This window comes from Eucalyptus grandis, chromosome 11 (genome assembly GCF_016545825.1).
Source record: "Eucalyptus grandis isolate ANBG69807.140 chromosome 11, ASM1654582v1, whole genome shotgun sequence".
Taxonomy (NCBI): Eukaryota; Viridiplantae; Streptophyta; class Magnoliopsida; order Myrtales; family Myrtaceae; genus Eucalyptus; species Eucalyptus grandis.
This window is the reverse complement of record NC_052622.1, coordinates 42,014,666-42,034,036: the sequence shown is the minus strand read 5'-3', so window position 1 is coordinate 42,034,036 and position 19,371 is coordinate 42,014,666. Positions and strand designations below refer to the sequence as shown.

At 41.6% G+C, this 19,371-nt stretch overlaps 2 long non-coding RNA genes across 2 annotated transcripts; one reads left to right on the top strand and one right to left on the bottom strand.

Moving 5' to 3' along the window:
* Positions 1 to 10,614: 10,614 nt before the first annotated feature.
* LOC120289611 lies at positions 10,615 to 11,122 on the bottom strand. Its single transcript, XR_005547663.1, has 3 exons — positions 11,009 to 11,122; positions 10,836 to 10,892; positions 10,615 to 10,736 (listed from the first exon to the last, which is right to left on the bottom strand). It is a non-coding gene; the product is annotated as an uncharacterized LOC120289611 (long non-coding RNA).
* A 2,799-nt stretch (positions 11,123 to 13,921) lies between these two features.
* On the top strand, positions 13,922 to 16,950 carry LOC120289621. Its single transcript, XR_005547717.1, has 2 exons — positions 13,922 to 15,643; positions 16,635 to 16,950. It is a non-coding gene; the product is annotated as an uncharacterized LOC120289621 (long non-coding RNA).
* The last annotated feature ends 2,421 nt before the right edge of the window (positions 16,951 to 19,371 follow it).

The following is a 19,371-nucleotide window of genomic DNA, read 5'->3' as shown; positions in this document are numbered from 1 at the left end:
CTTTAGGGTTTTTGATGTGATGAACTTTCACGAGCCTGGCTCTTCTGAATCCACGCCCAATCCAGCCCCAAAGTCCCATCATCAAGACTTGGAGCATTTCAATGCAAAGCCTAAGCCCAAGTTTCTCTATTTGCTTTAGTATTTGGAATGGACATTAGGGCTCTGAAGTCTCTTAAGCATATGCAAAGGCCTTCAAGTGACTAGAGAATTACAAGTACATAGAGAGGTAACATTTTCGAAACGCTAGTTCGTTGGTTTAATGAAAATATGTTAGCTTCCCGCCCCACCCTCATTTATTAGACGTAATTTCATATTTGCCCTTTCATGAACTAAAAACCCTAAAAACGCTATCCTCTCTTCACTCACCTCTGTCGTGCCTCACGACTCCCCCTCTTTTGTGCCTCAAGCCACATTCCCTCATGCTCGCCGCCTTTGAGCTCTCTTCCTCACACCATGTTCCGTCACGCTCGCCACCCTCGAGCTCTCTTCTTCATGTGTCATTTTCTCACACCCGCCCTCACTCTCGCCTCTCTTCCCAAGTAAGAATTCTCTGTTCATAATGAGCATGAAATTTATTTTTATTTTTTTTGTGGAAATTTGTGTTAGTAATTGCAAATCTTGCTCTCTTTTTTCTTAGCTATAGTGGCAATCTTCGTTTGTGATTTCACAATGTCTCCTTGGTTTTGTGGTTATGTTGTTATTTGTTCATCTTAGCAACCATGGTTCAATTCTTGATGGGTTGTGACACTACTTGCTAGAACCAAAGCTTTGTAATCGAGTTACAAGGTTCCGAGATTGAGGATTTCATGCCTTGTTTTGTATAGTGAAAATATGTTTTGCTCCCAAGGCTTGCTTTTCATTTACGTTTATCTTTTCAAAGTTATACTTTGTTACTCTAATACCTACAATCCTAAATCTAAACTCATTCAAAGCAGGGAATCAAGACGTCTTGAAGCATGCAATGCACTATCACCTCAAATTGATGAAAGGATGGTTGTCTAGAGAAAATATTGAACTCAAATTGGTGGACCCAAATGCAAGGAAGAAATTTTCTTCGGATGACTTTGCTATTTATTTAAATATATTAGACCGAATTCTTCCTTAAGGAACTGTCTCTAAAAATAACTATGTTAATACTATTAAAATTCCAAATTGATGCTCTCATGACACATTTATCCCAAATTAGCTTTTGTCTCACAAAAATTCTAAATTAGCATTCTATGACACATTTACCCTAAATTAATTTTTCGTGTCACAAAAGATACCAAATCTATACCTCTGATGCAAATCTACCATCTATTAGTTAGTTTAAATAAATGCGCCATGGAGTACGAAATTTATAATTTTTAATGGAATTATCCCAAAACTCTAGATTGGAATGGATTGATCACTCTCCTTTCAAGGACTTCTTTTTGGCACCCTCTACTGATTTTTGCTTTCGACCAAAATTTGTACTTTGCCTCATTGAATAACACGAGTTTGTTCAACAAAAAAGGAAAAGAAATTAGTTTTAATGAGTTTTGATGTTGCAGATTAGCAATTATTGAAAATTCTTACATTTTTTTCAACTCTTCCTATCGAGTATTTCCTTAAAAGATTTTTATTATTTTTCTCTCAAATTTACAATAGTGTCATTGATTACATATAAATTCTCCCTATGTCATATAATAACAAAAATTAACAATTTCCTAACTGTTATCAAGTCTTATATTTTACATTAACACATCATTTGAACTAAGAATTCTGCCTCTGTTTTATTCCAGAGAGGGAGATTTATTTGGAATACGATACAATTTTGCGAATAATTTATGCTGAAATATGTATACTAATTTCCCATAAATGGAAGAACGCACGCTACTAAAACGCACAAATTTGCTCGTAGATTTTATAGTGCGTTAGTCGAGTGTTCTTAGAGTGGTTAAATTGGACTCATAATCCATCGCACCGCACAATATGAGCCAAACTGATGCACGTAACCTTATGCAAAGGGGAAGCCGGCCCATAATAAGTTTTAAGGCTCATGAATATTTCATTTGTTTCTCAAAAAAAGAATAATTTGGGAATATCTTCCTAAACTTTTTTTTTTAGAAGGTAATAATATATTGAGCTTAACCAACAATACACACAAGATTTTGCTCCATAAAACTTGCACTTAAGAAGACAACAAGTCAAACTTGAGTGGAAGGGAGCCGAATGCAAAAAGGCAGCACAAAAGGCAGCGAACAAGGAAAAGGCAGGCAAAACCTACACTACCAAACAACAACAAAGGAAAAAAAAAATGATCATTTCTATTCTTGAAATAAGTTGTCAATTAAAAGTATTTTTATCATGGACGACAATTTATATCTAAATATTTTCGTGGAAAATAAAAATGTTTTTCATTCATTCTTGTAAGTTAAATAAGCAATTATTATTAGAAAAACATTTTCCAAATTATTTAATTTTCATTAAATAAACGCATCCCAACTATAAACTCAAATCGGGATTAGCGTAATTGTAGCATGTCACCCCCCCGGGTTAGGCTGTTATCCCGATAGACTGCCTATCTAATGAACATCGCCTCTGTCTACCATATCAAACATTAGGCTCGCAACTCTCATTTTTATTTTCAACTTTTTTTGGTGATTTGGATTGGAAGAGACTTTGTACTCGTCAAACAAGGAACGAAGTATCTCTCTTTACATACGAAACCACTAAGAAAAAGAAAAGAAGAAAGGCCAAAAACAGCCGGTACAACCGGCGGTGTTTATCCTAATGTCCCCCTTCCCGCAGCTACATTATATGCGCGAGTTATCCACCTTCCTTATTCTCTCCTCTTGCGACATTTATTAAAGAATACTCGAATTTGATACGGCATGAGGTACGGAATGCATTTGGGAAAAAAAAATGCAATGGGACTCTAAATCTTTTGATAGTTTAGTTGAGTCTTGAATTTTCTACTGAAAAAAGGCATCGGAAGATTCTTTTGATTATTAATAATTTGATACGTCTTGAGTGCACTTAAGCAATTTTTTTATAATAACAAATGCAAATTTCCAGTGGAAGGATCTTGTCGAACTTTCCCTTTATAAAATATTTAGAAATTGATTGGATCAAATCGAAAAATTCACTGGTCGATTGCATTCTTTGCATAATATTTGGAAATTTCCACTAGATTTTTCCTTCCAAAGAACTTGTAATCTGCCGAAGCAGTGAAGGGTCTTTAAAAAGTATAAAGACCCAATATAAAAAGATTTACTTAAAAAGTGTACAAAAATGCTTATTAAGGGTCTGTTTGGGGTCTGTTTGGCTGACCGGTGTTTTGTTCCCGGGAACAGAAATTTCTGTTTTTTGTTCACGGGAACAAAAAGGAACGAAACGCGTTTGGACGCGTTTCTGTTCCTTTTTGTTCTTTTGTTCCCAGGAACAAAAAGGAACAGAAACAAGAAACACAAATTTTGTGTTTCTTGTTTCAAACACAAAACGAAACACTTTTTTTTTCTTTTTTTCTCTTATTTTTTGTTCTTCTTTCTTTTGGCCGGTCGCCGGCTCGGCCATGGCCGGCGACCGGCCGACGAGGGCCGGCGGCCTCGCCCGGCCACGGCGAGGCTCGCCGGCCCGGCGAGGCCGACGCTCGCCGTCCCCGGCGAGGCCGAGGCTCGCCGTAGGCCGGGCGAGGGTCGGCCTCGCCATGGTGGCGAGCTCGAGCTCGCCCGGCCATGGCGAGGCCGACCTCGCGCCGGCTGGGCGAGCTCGATCTCGCCCGGATCCGGCGAGGCCGAGCTCGCCCCGCCGGCCGGCGAGCCTCGGCCTCGCGGGCGGTGGCTCGGCGAGGCCGCGCCCGCCCGCCGCCGGGCGAGCGAGCTCGGCCTCGCCGGATCAAGGCGAGGCCGACCTCGCGCCGGCCTAGGCGAGCTCGATCTCGCCCAGATCCGGCCTCGAGGTCGCCCGGGCCGGCGAGGCCGAGCTCGCCGGCCCGGCGAGCCTCGGCCGCGCCTCGCCCGCCCGGCCGGGCGAGCTCGGCCCTCGCGGCCGGTCGCCGGCCAAGGCCTTGGCCGGCGACCGGCCAAAAGAAGAAAAAAATGAAAAGGAAAAAAAAAAAAAGGAAAAATAAGAAAAAAATAGAAAAAATAAAAGAAATAAAAAAATTATCCAAATTTACCAAACATATTTCTGTTTATTTTTTATTCCGGAACAAGTTTACCAAACGCGTATTTTTGTTCAAAAATTGTTCCGGAACAGAAATACTTTTTTTCTATTTTCGTTTCGGAACAATTTTTAAACGTAAGAAACACAACCAAACGCGCCCTTGGTTGCACATTGTTTCGTTCCCCGGGAACAGAAATTTCTGTTTCTTTGTTCACGGGAACAAAAAGGAACAGAAACGCGTTTGACGCGTTTGTTCCTTTTTGTTCTTTTGTTCCCGGGAACAAAAAGGAAACAAGAAACAAGAAACACAAATTTTGTGTTTCTTGTTTCGAAACACAAATGAGAAATACTTTTTTTCTTTTTCTCTTATTTTCTTGTTTTTTTCCTTTTGGCCGGTCGCCGGCCTCGGCCATGGCCGGCGACCGGCCGATGAGGGTCGGCGGCCTCGCCCGGCCACGGCGAGGCCGAAGCTCGCCGTCCCCGGCGAGGCCGAGGCTCGCCGTAGGCCGGGCAAGGGTCGGCCTCGCCATGGCCGGGCGAGCTCGAGCTCGCCCGGATCCGGCGAGGCCGAGCTCGCCCGGCCGGCCGGCGAGCCTCGGCCTCGCCGAGCCACCGCCACGCCGACACTGGCGGTGGCTCGGCGAGGCCGAGGCTCGCCGCCGCCGGGCGAGCTCGGCCTCGCCGGATCCTGGCGACCTCGAGCTCGCCCGGCCCATGGCGAGGCCGACCTCGCGCCGGCCCGGGCGAGCTCGATCTCGCCCAGATCGGGCGAGGCCGAGCTCGCCGGCGGGTGGCGAGCCTCGGCCTCGCCGAGCCACCGCCCGGGGCGACGCCGACTGGCGGTGAATCGGCGAGGCCGAGGCTCGCCGGCCGCCGGGCGAGCTCGGCCTTGCCGATCCGGGCGAGCTCGAGCTCGCCCGGCCATGGCGACGTCGGCCTCGCGCCGGCCGGGCGAGCTCGATCTCGCCCAGATCCGGCGAGGCCGAGCTCGCCCAGCGGCCGGCGAGCCTCGGCCTCGCCCGGGCGGTGGCCCGGCGAGGCCGCGCCGCCCGCCGCCGGGCGAGCTCGGCCTCGCCGAGATCAAGGCGAGGCCGACCCTCGCCGGCCGGTCGCCGGCCAAGGCCTTGGCGGCGACCGGCCAAAAGAAGAAAAAAAAATGAAAAAGAAAAAAAGGAAAAATAAGAAAAAAATAGAAAAAATAAAAGAAATAAAAAAATTATCCAAATTTACCAAACATGTTTCTGTTTATTTTTTATTCCCGGAACAAGTTTACCAAACGCGTTGTTTTGTTCAAAAATTGTTCCCCGGAAGAAACACTTTTTTCTATTTCTGTTTCTGGAACAATTTTTAAACGAAACACAACCAAACGCGCCTAAGCAACTAAATAAGAAAATATTGCCACTCCCAATACATTAATTGTTATCATAATATACCTGATAATACATCAAAGATCAAAGATTCCTTAATTTAAGATACTCATTAAGTTGGAAGGGGGTGGCGGTTCGAATCCCCACATTCTCAGGGGTTGGGATCGAGACAAATTAGTTTTAAATGTGAGCTTCGACTCTCACGTCCTACAATGAGGTAAAGCAAAAATCTGAGAGCGAGAGTTAGAATAGGAGTAGAGTAAGATTGATAAAAATAAAAATAAAAACTGTCCATAATCAAAATAAAGTTTGGTGATATCAAATACGAGTTAAAGTTAGAAAATACATTCTTACCTTTGCCATACATGAATCTGGCACGCATACAATGCGCATCACAATCGAGGGGGAAGGGGGAGTGGGGAGCAGGAGGGCTACCCGGCAATTGCCCCTCCCTGCCCGTTTCTTTAAAAAGAGAAAAGATCGACTTATCATTTTTATCCTACTCAAAAATTAACTTTATCTCTTTCTTCATTATGTTCCTTAGCATTTATTGCGTTCTCTAAGGTTAGTTAATCGCTAGTTCAAAAAAAAAGGGTTAGTTAATCGATTTCTCTAATATAATAATGTCAAGTATTATTTAATTGATGGTTGTGTGTAACCATCTATAACTCTCTCTTTTTTTGGGTCGGAAATAAGTTATTTATCATGAAAAAAGTGCGAATTGATACAATTTTTTTTCTTGATAAAGAGGGTGAGTTATGTTACATAATCTAATTTAATCTAATATAAATTAATTTTTTTCGCAGTTTATTCTAATCAAATTCACAATCATCAAAAAGCAAAAATGGGAACACGTGGATTGACACAATCAGTACTATTCATTATGATTTTCTTCATATAGCATTCTCTTTCCACTGTCTCTATGCAAAGTCGGGGGCCACAATGATCGAGAAATTACTCAAATAGAAAGCCAGTAGCTCAGGCTTCAGAGCCCACTACAGCCTCTCAAAGTCTCCATCAGGCAACGAGTTCCCAGATTAGTCCAGAATGACGTACCTAGGGTAGAGACGAGAGGCTGAAGATGAAGGAACTGACAAGCGAACGCGAAGTGCAGAATGAACAACGTGTAGAGCCATCCTCTCCAGGCAATGCCTTCCATGGCCGTGGAGAAGATAGACAGATTCATCGCGAGATTATCCTTTCTCTACGTGATTTGCGATAAGTTACTGTGGCGACTTCGATTCGAAGACTTCAAGAAGAGAAGGCGAAGGGCACAAAGCAAAGGAATTGGAAGAATAAGAAGAAATACTTCCGTCGCTAGTGGGTTGTGCCGGGAAGAGCGAGGACTTTGCGAGAGGTTACCGTCGGTTGGGCCTTTGGGTGAGCTCCACGGGGGATCTGGTTTGTTGACCGGCCGTGATCAGATCCAATCAAGAGGTGCCACGGCATGGCGGGGGGGTCCTCGTCAGATCGCTTTGAACTTTCGTTAATTGTGTGAACAGTTCCAGGACCCAATAAGACATGAACAAGCTTCTTATCCCAGATTAAATTTGATGAATCTGTGTGCGTTCAATGTTGATTAATGACCGTGAAAATGCCAAGGTTATTACAAATGATTAGTGTTATCTAAAGATCGTAAAGTTGAATCTTGAACGCCCAAACATCTCGGTTCTTTAATTTTGGTGAATATATGTCCCGGGACGACTTAGATGGATCCTTAAGAAGCTGTAAGTTAAGATTATTAACCTAGGATACATCAGGAGTCGCTAGGAAGAATCCAAACTTATTAGTGATGAAATTCTCTCGTTATCTTTCTAAGTTTTAATCGTGTGCTTGCAGAACGGACTAAAAATAGCCACCAACCTTGAAATGAGGAAGACATGGAAGGTAGAGTCCTTGAATTTGAAAGATATCAAGTGTTGGAACCAAAAGGCAAATCTGATTTGGATCCACAACGTGGCAAAGCTACCAAAAGACATTACCAGCAGTTGACTAGTCTTTTAATAGCTTTTTGCACAAACGACTCGGCAAATTGCCCATTTCCCTAGACTAGCACACAACAAACTTGAGTATGACCAGTTTCTACATAAGCAATAAAACCAAATTGCAATATCCTAACCAACTCAATCCTTTGCCAAATTATGGCGAAGTCCACTCATTAGCAAAGTGAAAACAAAAAATGAAATCACGCCACAGGCCTTTTTTGGGCTTGAAAAGAGAATGACAAGATGGAGTCCTCATAGTCTGAAAAATTCAATCACCTGCACGTTTTACCACTTGACGTATTGGGAAGAAATGTTCTTACAAATTTGTAGCGTCATCGTGGACCACTTAAATCCGAGGGTAATAATGTAGTGGTAGCATTGAATTCGATGTCCATTCGACTGAATCTCGCTTCTCCATTAGTGGAAGCCTGGGTAGTAAAGTCATAATCCAAGTCTTGTGGAACTTCCATGACACCCTTTAATACCTTGATGGCCATAGACATGGAGGGCCTATTTGTATAGTCTTCTTGCAAGCACCATGCAGCAGTCCTTGTCATATTCACCACATGCGGTCCATTTAGTTGCATGTCATAGCTAGACTTATCCATAATATCCAACAATCGTTTCTCTGTTGTTTTCTCTTAAAAAGGCTTAGTGAATGCCTGTCTTCTTCGTCTAGAGAGTGATCCAAGATTTTTCTCGCACATGCTTCTCCAAGATTACCACACCAAAGCTATACATGTCGACCTTTTCAGTGATTGCTTTACTCCACCATTCAAGGACCAAATAACCAAGAGTTCCTCTCATGATTATGATAACATGGATCCAAAATCAACAACCTTTTACATTTAAATTTCCATCCAAGAGGATATTTAGGGATATAATTTCTAAGTGAAATATCTTCTGTCTACAATCTTAATGAAGATAATTAAGTCCTTTTGCTATATCAAGAATGATCTTCTTCCTTTGTTGCCAACGAAGAACGCATTCATTGGATTTGTGAAAGATCCATCTATCTAGAGACCCATTTGACATCTACTCATAGATAAGGAGCTTGTGGGATTTCTCAGCGCAAAATCCCATGAGTCTTACCAAGGGTGCATTTGGTTGGACTTTTGGGGAAAGCGTTTGAGAAAATGCAAAGGATTTTAAGTACAAGGATTTTTCCAAAATGCAAATTATGTTTGTTAAATCATGATTTAAAAGTCTATTGTGAAGTATTTTTAAGTGAAATTGCGTTTGGAAAAACTATACTCATGCAAAGCACTCTAGTTATTAAAAAAAAAAAAAAAAGTTGCCCCTAATAGATCATATGGTCGCTAGAGATCCAGATTTGTTGCCGGCGGATCGCCGGTGGTCATCGTCTACCCCCAAGGACCATTGGCGAAGGTCGACTAGGGCCGAGGGACCCTTGGTGAAGGTTGCGCAACCCCTTGCTAGGGTTGTCGCAACCCCTCGCCGAGGTCACTCGCCCCTAGCGAGAGCTAGCTAGGTGGCGCTTGCTCGACCTCGGCAAGGGCCAGGTGGTCATACAAACCTAGGCCCTCACCGACATGACCCTCGCGAAGGTCGCTCGACCCCAACGAGGGCCAGCTAGGTCACCCAACACCGAGTAGCCCCTCGCCGGTGTCGTGCGACCGCCGAGGACCTTCGTTGTTTGGATCGAGCAATTGCGGTTAGCCTCATGAGGGTCGCACGACCTCTCGGCGACGGTCACCTGGGTCGCCAGCAACGTCGCTGACCTCTTTTTAGCCCATGGCCGGACCCTCGCAGTCACAACAAATATGTCGGCCAGTCCTAGAGAGAAGAAGATGAATAGTCACAAACAAGGGCTAAGTCGAAAAATCAAAAAATCAATGAGAATAAAATTGGAAGAAATTTTTTTACTTCCCCTTTCAAGAAGGCTGAAAGCCCAAGGCAGCCTAAGACTAGACTGGGCTTTCAGCCTTTTAAATGCAAACTTTGTCTCAAGGTGGGATTAAAATTTTTACCAAACACCCAAACATTAGCCCAAAGAGTACTCTTCACTTTGGACAAACAATACCCCAAAGCTCGTACCAAACACAGTACAAGTTCACATGACGGATGCTGCCAATAGTCTCAACTTCAACTAGAAAGAATTTCTTAACCTACCTAAAACCATCAAGGCGTTTTACTGCAACTTTTGTGATGTCATTTAGAGTACTTTTGAAAATAGAACCAAAGCTGCATTTGCCAAGCTTTTTATTGAATCCATTTGTGATGGTTTTCAAATCATCATACGTGAATCTAGTGGCACTCTAGGTACTTGATCAAGATAATCTTCATTTGCTCTCTTTTGAACAAACAAAACTAAGGCTACAATGAGAATCATCATGGCAAAGAGAGCTCGGAGGCTAGACCCAAGTATTTTAGGGGGACGATTACTCTTACGATTGTCAACCTGGAGTATAAGGGTAACATTTTGTACTTTAAGGTAAGCAGTAGAATTATAGAAAACGTTTTCTTGTCAATGTTCATATATGAAAACACCTAACTTGATAAGTAACAACTGCCACTAGTGCGATTCGATTCATGCCGGAATATAGCTGTTTTGCAGGAACAGTTCTTTGCATAGGCCTCTATACAACTTAAAGCATTTATGTCCTCGAAATCTAGAGTGAAAGTGAAATACATGACATTTTCGAGCTCCAAAAGAATTTGATTTTTTGAAGCCCCATAAGACAACGGAACATCTCAGAACACCCAATATTAGGCCACCTATCATCTACTTGTTAGAAATAGCTCGTCCCCCAGTCGAAGCCGGACAACTACCTTGCCTGTTGGAACAAATTCCATAGCGCCCACATAGTGTCAGATAGGCACAATCGCTGAGATCATCTTTGAAAAGATCGGCCACTTCTTTATGCTTGCCGGACCAATCATAATCATACAATCTCAAAGGCCCATCCGGGCCCAAACTTCATGTATTGTGTAGAAGATGCTAGAGTGAACGATATCAAGCCCTTACTACAGCTAGGATATGAGATCCAAGACAAGCTTTCATTTACAAACTCAACATATGGAAACTCGATGCTTGCATTCCAAGTTAAACCTTCATGCTCAAAATATATATGAGAAGGATTAGTCTCCACTTGAGTGTGTAAAACATCGCCAATCATGGAAAAAAAATCATATCATTAACAGTCCAATTTGCCTGGGAAACACTCAGCATCAATATTTGCCCCCGCCTCAACTTTTGTCGGACAACAAGTGAGTCGGTTGGCTCATCAAAAGACTGCAAAACAGTCACATTGTCCTTATCAAACAACACGATTTGTCAAGTTCAAGCCTACAACGGACTTTCGATAAGAATTAATGGACTAAGCGACCGTACCATCAGCATCTTTTGACACCAAATCGCCTTCGAACATGAGCTCCAAGGTCGCTCGATCTTTACAGGATTGTTTTGATTGGCAAACCATATTCCACAAGTAGTGTATTCAATAATTATGCCACCACCATAAATTGTGACGATGAAAACAACGAAGAGATAAGTGCTGCAGTTACCATTACAGTAGCCGCAGGCATAGGCAGGGCCAGAACCTCCTTTGCCTCGAAGTAGAATTGCCAGCACGATCGATCCATTTACATGTCGAGTGACGTGAGTAGCTGTTGTGTTATTCACCCACTAAGTCGAAGTCGTGGCTGTTGGCTAATCATAATTTTGAGCTTGAGCGTCAATGAAGTTTGAGAATTGCAACAGAAAAACAAAGGAAAAGGAAAGAAAGAAGGGAGACTACAGAGCGAGACCATGGCCTGCGGTGAAACTTTGAGCAGAGAGAAGATTGAGAAAAGGAAGAGAGGAGGAAAGAAGATGCAAATAAGAGATCGACAACTTTGAGTCAAGGCGAAAGCAAAACAAGAAAATTGCACAAGGAGTCCTCTCAATAATGGGAAAGGAATACAGTCAAGCTTGATTGGCATAATTATAGGGCGTCTTTCCCTCTTAATTACCGCAATAAACAACTCCTAATCCATATAACTATTCCCACCATGTCAAACGGCCAGGAGAGACTCGCAACTCTTTCTTTAATTAAAAAATAAAATAAAATTGGAACTCGTCAAACAAGAAACGAAAGTACGTCTTTGCCCAAACGCAGCAAAAGTAAGAAAGAAAAGAAGAAAGGCCAAAAGCAACCGGTCCAACCGGTGATGTTTATCCTAACCTTCCCTTTGGGCACCTATATCTGCGTGACGCATCCGCCTATCTTTCTTCTTCTTTCCTTTTGTACCTGGTACGATACGATGACGTAAAAGAAAAGTACCATGCCCAAAGTCTTACACGAAAAATGCAATCAAGCTTTAAACCTTTTATTAGTTTAGTTGAATCTTGAATTTTTTTTTTATTAGAAAGAGTATCAGAAAATTCTTTCGGTTGTATTTTTTTTAATTTGTCATATGTGCACTAAAGCGATTTTTTTATAGCAACAATGGCAAATTTCTGACGGGAGAATCTCGTTGAACTTTTCTCCTTACGGAAGATTTAGAAATTGATGTTCTAAACCGAAAAGTTTACCAATAGATTGCATTCTTTGCATAATACTTGGAAATTTCCACTCAGTTTTTCCTTTCGAAGAACTTACTAATCCAAGCCGAAGCAACAAAGTGTCTTAAAAAAGTATAAAGACCCATTTTTTAAAGGATTTACTTAAAAGTGCCTCAAAAACACTTATTAAACAACTAAATAAGAAAATATTGCAACTCTTGATACCTTGATTGTCATCGTAATATACTCGATTACATGTCGAAGATCAAAAATCCCCTTAATAAAAATATGAGATATGTATACTACAAGTCCTAAAACTTATTGTAAAAATATAATGGAGTCCTAAAACTTTCAAAATGTGCCATTAAGTCTTAAAACTTATCAATTCATGCAACCAAGTCTATTTCCGTTAACATTGTCAATTTTTCTAATGAAATATCGACGTAACATTTTTAAATTTATTTATTTATTTTACATTGCAATTTTTTTTTACTTTTCTCTTTAAATCTTATTTAAATAATAGTAAAATTTTAAAAAGCTAAAATAATTTGAAAAACAAAATTGGAAACAAAAAGAAAAGAAAAGGCCAAGGATCATGCTTGGCATGCCACCACTATCCATCAGTAGAGGGGGTCAGCAAGTAGAGGGAGTGTGGCCCTAGTCAACTCAGGCAAACTCATCATCGGCATAGGCAATAGTTGGCAAGGCTTGCCTAGATCTAGACGATGCCGGCCGTCGCCTATCACTAGCAAGCCTATCGGCCCCAAAACAAAGCCCCTTGCCCCAAGTGAGGGTTGGTGACCCTCGTTAAGCTTAAGCAAGGACCAACATCACCCAAATTTGGGCTAGCCATGCTAGCCCAACTAAGATGCCTCCCAAATCTAGGCAAGCCTCACCCAGCCTCGCCTAGACCGGCGATGGCCTTGCCCAGGCTGGCGAGGACTATGCCCCCAGCCCCTCTGTTGCTTGGGGCTGATGAGATTGCCAACACCCTCTAACAATGGTTGGCAATGGCAGCGTTCCTAGCATGGTCCTTGCCCTTTTCTTTTCTTCATTTCCTATTTTTTTAAAATTATTTTAGCTTTTCTTTAGTTTTTTTTTACTATTATTTAAATAATATTTAAAGAAAAATAATAAAATACCACGTAAGATAAATAAATTAACTTAAAAGCACCAAGTCTTTGTTAGATAAACGATGTTAACGAAATGACTCGATTGTACCAACTTGATAATTTTTATGATTTAATTACATTTTTTTAAAGTTTTATGACTCAATTATATTTTCACAACAAGTTCCAGGACCCTAAAAATATTTAACAAGTGCCCAAGATACTCATCAAAATGGTGATATTAAATACGAGTTTAAGTTCGAAAATGTGTCCTTACCGTTGCCATACATGAATATGACACCCATACAATATACATCACGATCAATAGAGGAGCCATTGGCGATTGTCTCTCCCCGCCCATTTCTTTATTAAAAAAAAAAAAATAGACTCATCATTTTTTCTTGCTCGGAAATTAACTTTGTTACTTTCTTCAGCACGTTTCCTAAAATTCAATTTTAGTGCGTTTTCTAAGATTAGCTAACCAAATTCTCTAATACAATAATGTCAATTATTATGTTGTTGATGACTGCTGCATAAGCTATTCTCTATGAAAATAGCGAAAATCCTTAGGATTTTTTTCCTTTGATAAAGAGGGTGAACTATATACGTAATCTCCTAATTTAATCTAACATAATTTACTAATCATATTCGACCAAAAGAAAAGATTCACTTGTTAATTGGTAAAGTGCAAGAAAAGTATTCGGATACGTAGCCCAGAAGAGGGAATACGATAACGTCTCGGCAGAGCAAACAAATTTTCTCCTCTTGTTTTTCTCAATTGTCATCTCTGCAGCGCACCCCAAGCCTCTTTATATAATCACCCTCTCTTGTCCGCACCCAAAAACTCTCTCTCTCTCTCTCTCGCTTGCTTCCTCGCTCGCTTGCTCTGGCTCTCGGCGATTGCTCCTCGGCGCGGCGGTGACCGGCGATCGAATCGACCCCGAAGGTAGTCGCTCTCCCCCCGCCGCCGAAGCTCTTTCTAACTTGCTTCGATCGATCGATCGATCATCGCCTTTGAGATTGTCGGTCTTCTCTTTTCGGTTTGCGTGTTCATATGGTTGCGTAGACGGTCCGATCATGATCGCGTGCCGCGGAATTCTCGATTATCCGGCTCCGATCACCTGTCGTGAGGATAAGTTAGGCGATGCCTTCGCGATCCTTTCGAAATCGAGGGGTCTCCGGTCGTTTTGCGGGGGTTCGTTTCTAGCTGCCGCGTTTTGCCTCATTTTTGTGATTTTGTGCCCGAACCGTGGCTTGAATCGCGAGGAAATCCGGTGGCGTGAACCGTGAGGATCTGTTAGCTTTGGGTTTTTGGATGTGAGGAGTTGGTTTATTTTCCGTATCCTGGCTTTATGTTTTCCCCCCGCCTCCCTTTAATTGATCGTTTCATCCGTCGTAAGAAGTTTTTCCTCCCACTGGGTTGGTCATCGCTGGGCTGAGGTCGGCTGATCCTGATTTTACCTCGAGGATGGCAATTATAAACACTGCCGGTACTCTATTGGTCGTAGAAATTGCTATTTAGAACCCTTTACCTTGTTGTTTTCATCTTTCTCCTAGGCTATATGCTACGGCTTTGCTGTTATGAATACTCGAAAAGTTACACCATCAGTTACAAGATCCTTGCTCTCTCTCTCTCTCTGGCTCTGTCTTTGAGATGTAGTCAGGGTGGTGGATCATCGATACTGGGAAGGTTTCTATGTGGGGAGGGTTTAATATCACAATAGGATTACTCTACACGATGATCATTTTGGATGTCGTGGAATGTTTAAACTGAAGATTGATGGCACAAATGGAAATGCGATGATTAAGACAACCGGTAGTATTCATTCTATTTATCTTCATCTAACATTTCTTTCTGGTGTCTCTATGCAAAATCAGTGGCGACGATGATCAGTCAATTACTCACATAGAAAGCCAGTTGCTCAGGCTTTAGACTATCATGTTACCTCCAAGAGGCCTTAAAATTAGCAGCACCTATCGCACACAAAGAATGCCCACTTGTGCTTTTTTCTGAACATCTGCTGGTTTATTTGTCTAATATGGACATTTTTTTTTTTCCAATTAGATACTCAAATAGAAAGCCCTTCTCTTAGGCTTGAGAGTATATTAACATCTTCACATAGGCCAACAAGTATAAGTACCTCCCCAGCGCTTATGGTTTTGTGGTTATATACCAGTTTCATGTCAATTCAAGTGGACGTAATATTTACTTAATCATTGTTTTATGATGCAGATAAAAGTGTACATTTGATTTAGTTTTTCAAATGCCTGATGAATGTAGAGTTGTAAAAAATACTGAAGTCATTGGAAATAAAATCACAGAGGATGTCATGGTGCGTGGACTAGGCTTATAGTATCTCCCAGCCCTAATGTTGCAAGTATGATGGTTTGATATCATTGGGACCTAGAGTTAAATTGAATATCCTTTGGCATCGACTAGGTTTGCCTGTTTCTGTTGTGCAGGTTTTGTTGGGTACGGGTGGTATGATTTTTCTTGCTTGACTTTTATTATGTGGAGAATTTGGAAGGACATGTCTACAAATACAGGTGAGGATTGTTGGATCGTGTGGTATCCACCTACTTGAGTATCTCTCGCCCCCCCCCCTCTCCCCTCTCTTCCCCCTCTTCTTCCTTCTTCTTCTCTCTCTCTGTAAGAAATTCTTGTCTGAGTCCCCTTTTCAGTCATGTTTGAGTTGATAAATACAGGTGCTCAAGAGGTTTGTAGCCTTCTCTTCATTTTTCAGAATAAAACAGGTTATGTAGCTTTCATTTTACTTCGTTTGGTAATTATTTTAGAGGCGCTTTGTTTAGTTAGATGTTGATGACTAGTTTTAGCTTAGTCATGGCCTTTGCTATATACATTCTGAACTGCCAATGGCAATGCAGGCCCTTTTTGATTTATCAGGTGATTGGAGAAGCTACCTAATTTGATTGTGTGATCCCATCTTCTGGACTTTATGGTGCCCTGCTTCCTTGGAGTGTTTTTCAGTGGTCTGGTTCCTGGGATATCAATTGATCTTTATTGTAGTAGGACTTTCCAATTTCCTCTGATCAATATAGATCTCCACAACTCCACTTAACTTCTCCACAGGGTTCTAGTTGTACATTACACTGCTGTCTGCTATTCGAAGGAAAGCCTATGACAATGAGAATGAGGATTTTGCTGACTAGCCCTGGTCCTTCAGATCTGTGTACACTCCTATGGAAGTTCCATATATTGTGGCAACACTCTCCTGTAGTGTTGAGGACTAGCAGTTAGTAATCCTTTAACAAGAAGTGGAATAATGCTTTCCCAGCGTCCTCCCTGTTAGAGGGCCTCGTGAGATCCAATTGAGTTTCCAATGAGCAATTGGCTTTTGCATCAGTTTGATCATTAATCCAAAATCAAGGGGCCTGACGTTGTGAGATGAGATACTTATCGCCCTCTAAGGAGATGCATATGGTCTTGATTGTAGGATATATCCTATTGTTTAGCTAGGACTTCTCAGAACATTGGGTCTAACGGTTCATCAGATTTTGACTTAAACTAATCTTGCAGGGGCGTTTTCTATTAGCTTGACGATGGTTGTATAAAGGAAGTCCAGTTGACCATGTTCACAAGGCTACCCCTTTCTAGGAGTTTCTCTGTCTCTTTGTATTAGTGAACACACGCTTGAAGAAAAGATAGTGACCACCCTGACTCTGCTGGTGGGCTTTTTGATGGTTGTTTTGTCAATATTGGAGAGACACGTATTTAATACTATGTGCTTCTCACGGAGAATAGATGTACCAATCTTACAGGGAATGAAAATGTGTGCGGTATTTGGAAATTTCGTTATTCTCTATGTAAGTTTGTCAATTCCATTATCAGGTTACTTAATAGCCTGCTTCTCCAGAGAAATGAAAAATAGTGACTAAGTCGAAATGTTACACAGTAAGTCTTGATTCACTAATAACTAAAACAGCAAAAAGAATTTAGTGTGGCTTGGCCTTTTCTAATATTTAAACTTTTTTTGTCTTGATTCACTCCAAAAATAAATGACGACAATTTACGTTTGAATATTTTTGTGGAAAATGAAAATCCATCCATTTTTTTTTATAAATGACACAAGGAATCATATTGTGGAAAATATTCTCTATATCATTTATTTATTTTCTATTAAATAATCACGTCCCAAATACAAACTCAAATCATAAGGGCCGAAAAAGGGAAAAAAAATCACTTCTTTCTTTCTACCGTTGTCAAATAGCGAAAAGAGGTTCGAAACAATCATTTTTATTTTTATTTCTTTTGGTGGTTAGGATTGGTAGAGACTCGCTACTCGTCAAACAATGAACAAAGTATGTCTTTTTGCATACGTAACGCTACAAAAGAGAAAAGAAGAAAGGCCAAGGCAACCGGCAGTGTCTACTCTCTCCACTAAACCGTCTCCAGATAAAATTAAGCACACTAAAAATGGTAGTGTCCTACCATACACTTACTAGACTAATGCCCATTTGCTAGCAAATCGGGAAAATTACCAAAAAAGTCCTAAACCTGCAATTGTGCCAATTCAGTCCTAAACTTTTTTTTTTTTTTGGCCAATTTAGTTCTAAACCTTTTGTTTTTGTTCCAGTTTAGTCCATCCGACCATGCATAGTCGGAAAAATCTGATGTGGCATTCTAGTCAACGCCGGTCGGCGTTGCCGACGCTAACATGGCACCGGAGAGCAAAATGTCGTCGTTTTGCTTTAAAAAAAAATAAAAGCCAAAGAGAAAAGGCAGAAGAGAAAAGGGCGTGGGGTTGGCTGGGTTCTTTCCCAAAATCAAGCAGGGAACCCTAAATTGAGAAGATCTTCCATTGATTCATGGTGCCTGACATTGATTCTTGGTGGATGCCTCCGTTCAACACCTCCGTCGAAACCCTTTGGCCTCTGCTCGCCCAACGCCTCTGCTCGACGCCTCCGTCCAACCTCTCCAGCCAATGCTCGCCCAACGCCTCTGTTCGAAGCCTCCATCCAATCCTTCTGGCCGACGCTCGCTTGACGTCTCCATCCGACGTGTGCGTCAGCCCGACGCCTCCGTCCGACGCTCGACTCACCCAACATCTTCGTCCGATGCTCACCCGACGCCTACATCGCTTAGATTCGCCTGCTTGCTTGACGCTCACTGAACGCCTTGATTGTCTTCTTGAAATTATGGTGCTTTATATTTATGTCATCTTGATTTCACTTGAATTTTATTTTAAATTTCGTTGACATGAGTTTGTCGCAGTAATGGGTTTGTGGTTGTTGAACTGGATGGCTGGGCAAATTGCTGACATGAGTTTGTGGATGGTCTTGCGTAGAATGTCTCTGTCTCGCCTAGAATTTTTGGTATTGTTGCTGCTTTTGGCTCATTTGGAAAGAATATATTACTTTGAGTTGCTACTTTTGGCTCATTTGGGAAGAATATATTACTTTTGAGTTGCTGCCTTTGGTTCATATTGACAAAGTTTGTTAGGTATATGGAGTTCCTAATATACTTCTTGTTTAGATTTTCCAAAGCTCATTTGGATAACCTAAATCTCATTGCAATTGCAGCAATTTTGGCCTGCCTATGTTGTGGATTTTATATTATACTTGGAGGGATTTTGTATATATCATCCATGAGCACAGATGTCATATGATTTGATCATGTTTTGAATTCAATCTGCATTAGCTCCTTCCAGTCCCAGATGTCATATGATCTGATCATGTTTTGAATTCCCGATATTGATGCAGTCATTCTTATAAGAAGATTGAGAGCACAATTATTCTTTTATTGTTGGTATCTGACTATGCTTTTTGTTGTGCTGATCATGTCCACGCTGACTGATGTTTTCAATTGGTTGGCCGGCTCAACAACAGTGCTGTCTCATCAGCCGGTGCTAAGTTGGCATTCAAGTCCAATGAAGAAATAGAATTTCAAGTAAGGTCCATCCCACTAGACGAAGTGATACTAGAGTTAGAACAGGTTCTTCTCGTCAAAATAGATGTTCAGGGCTGGGAGCATCATGTTTTGAAAGGGACCGTGAAGTTGTTGTCGAGAGAGGTAGGCAAGGCACCGTATTTGATATATGAGGAGGATGAACGGTTGTTGCAGGCAAGTAACAGCAGTTCTAAAGAGATTCGAGAATTTCGTCACTCTGTTGGGTATCGTCATTGCACCCAGCATGGTACAGACGCAAACTGCACCAAGAACAGCTGATAGTGGATTAATTTACCTTAGCCTTGTTGATGTAAGATCACCGAGTCAAGCATGAAAAGGGACAATTCTTTAGCAGACTCCTTTGTGA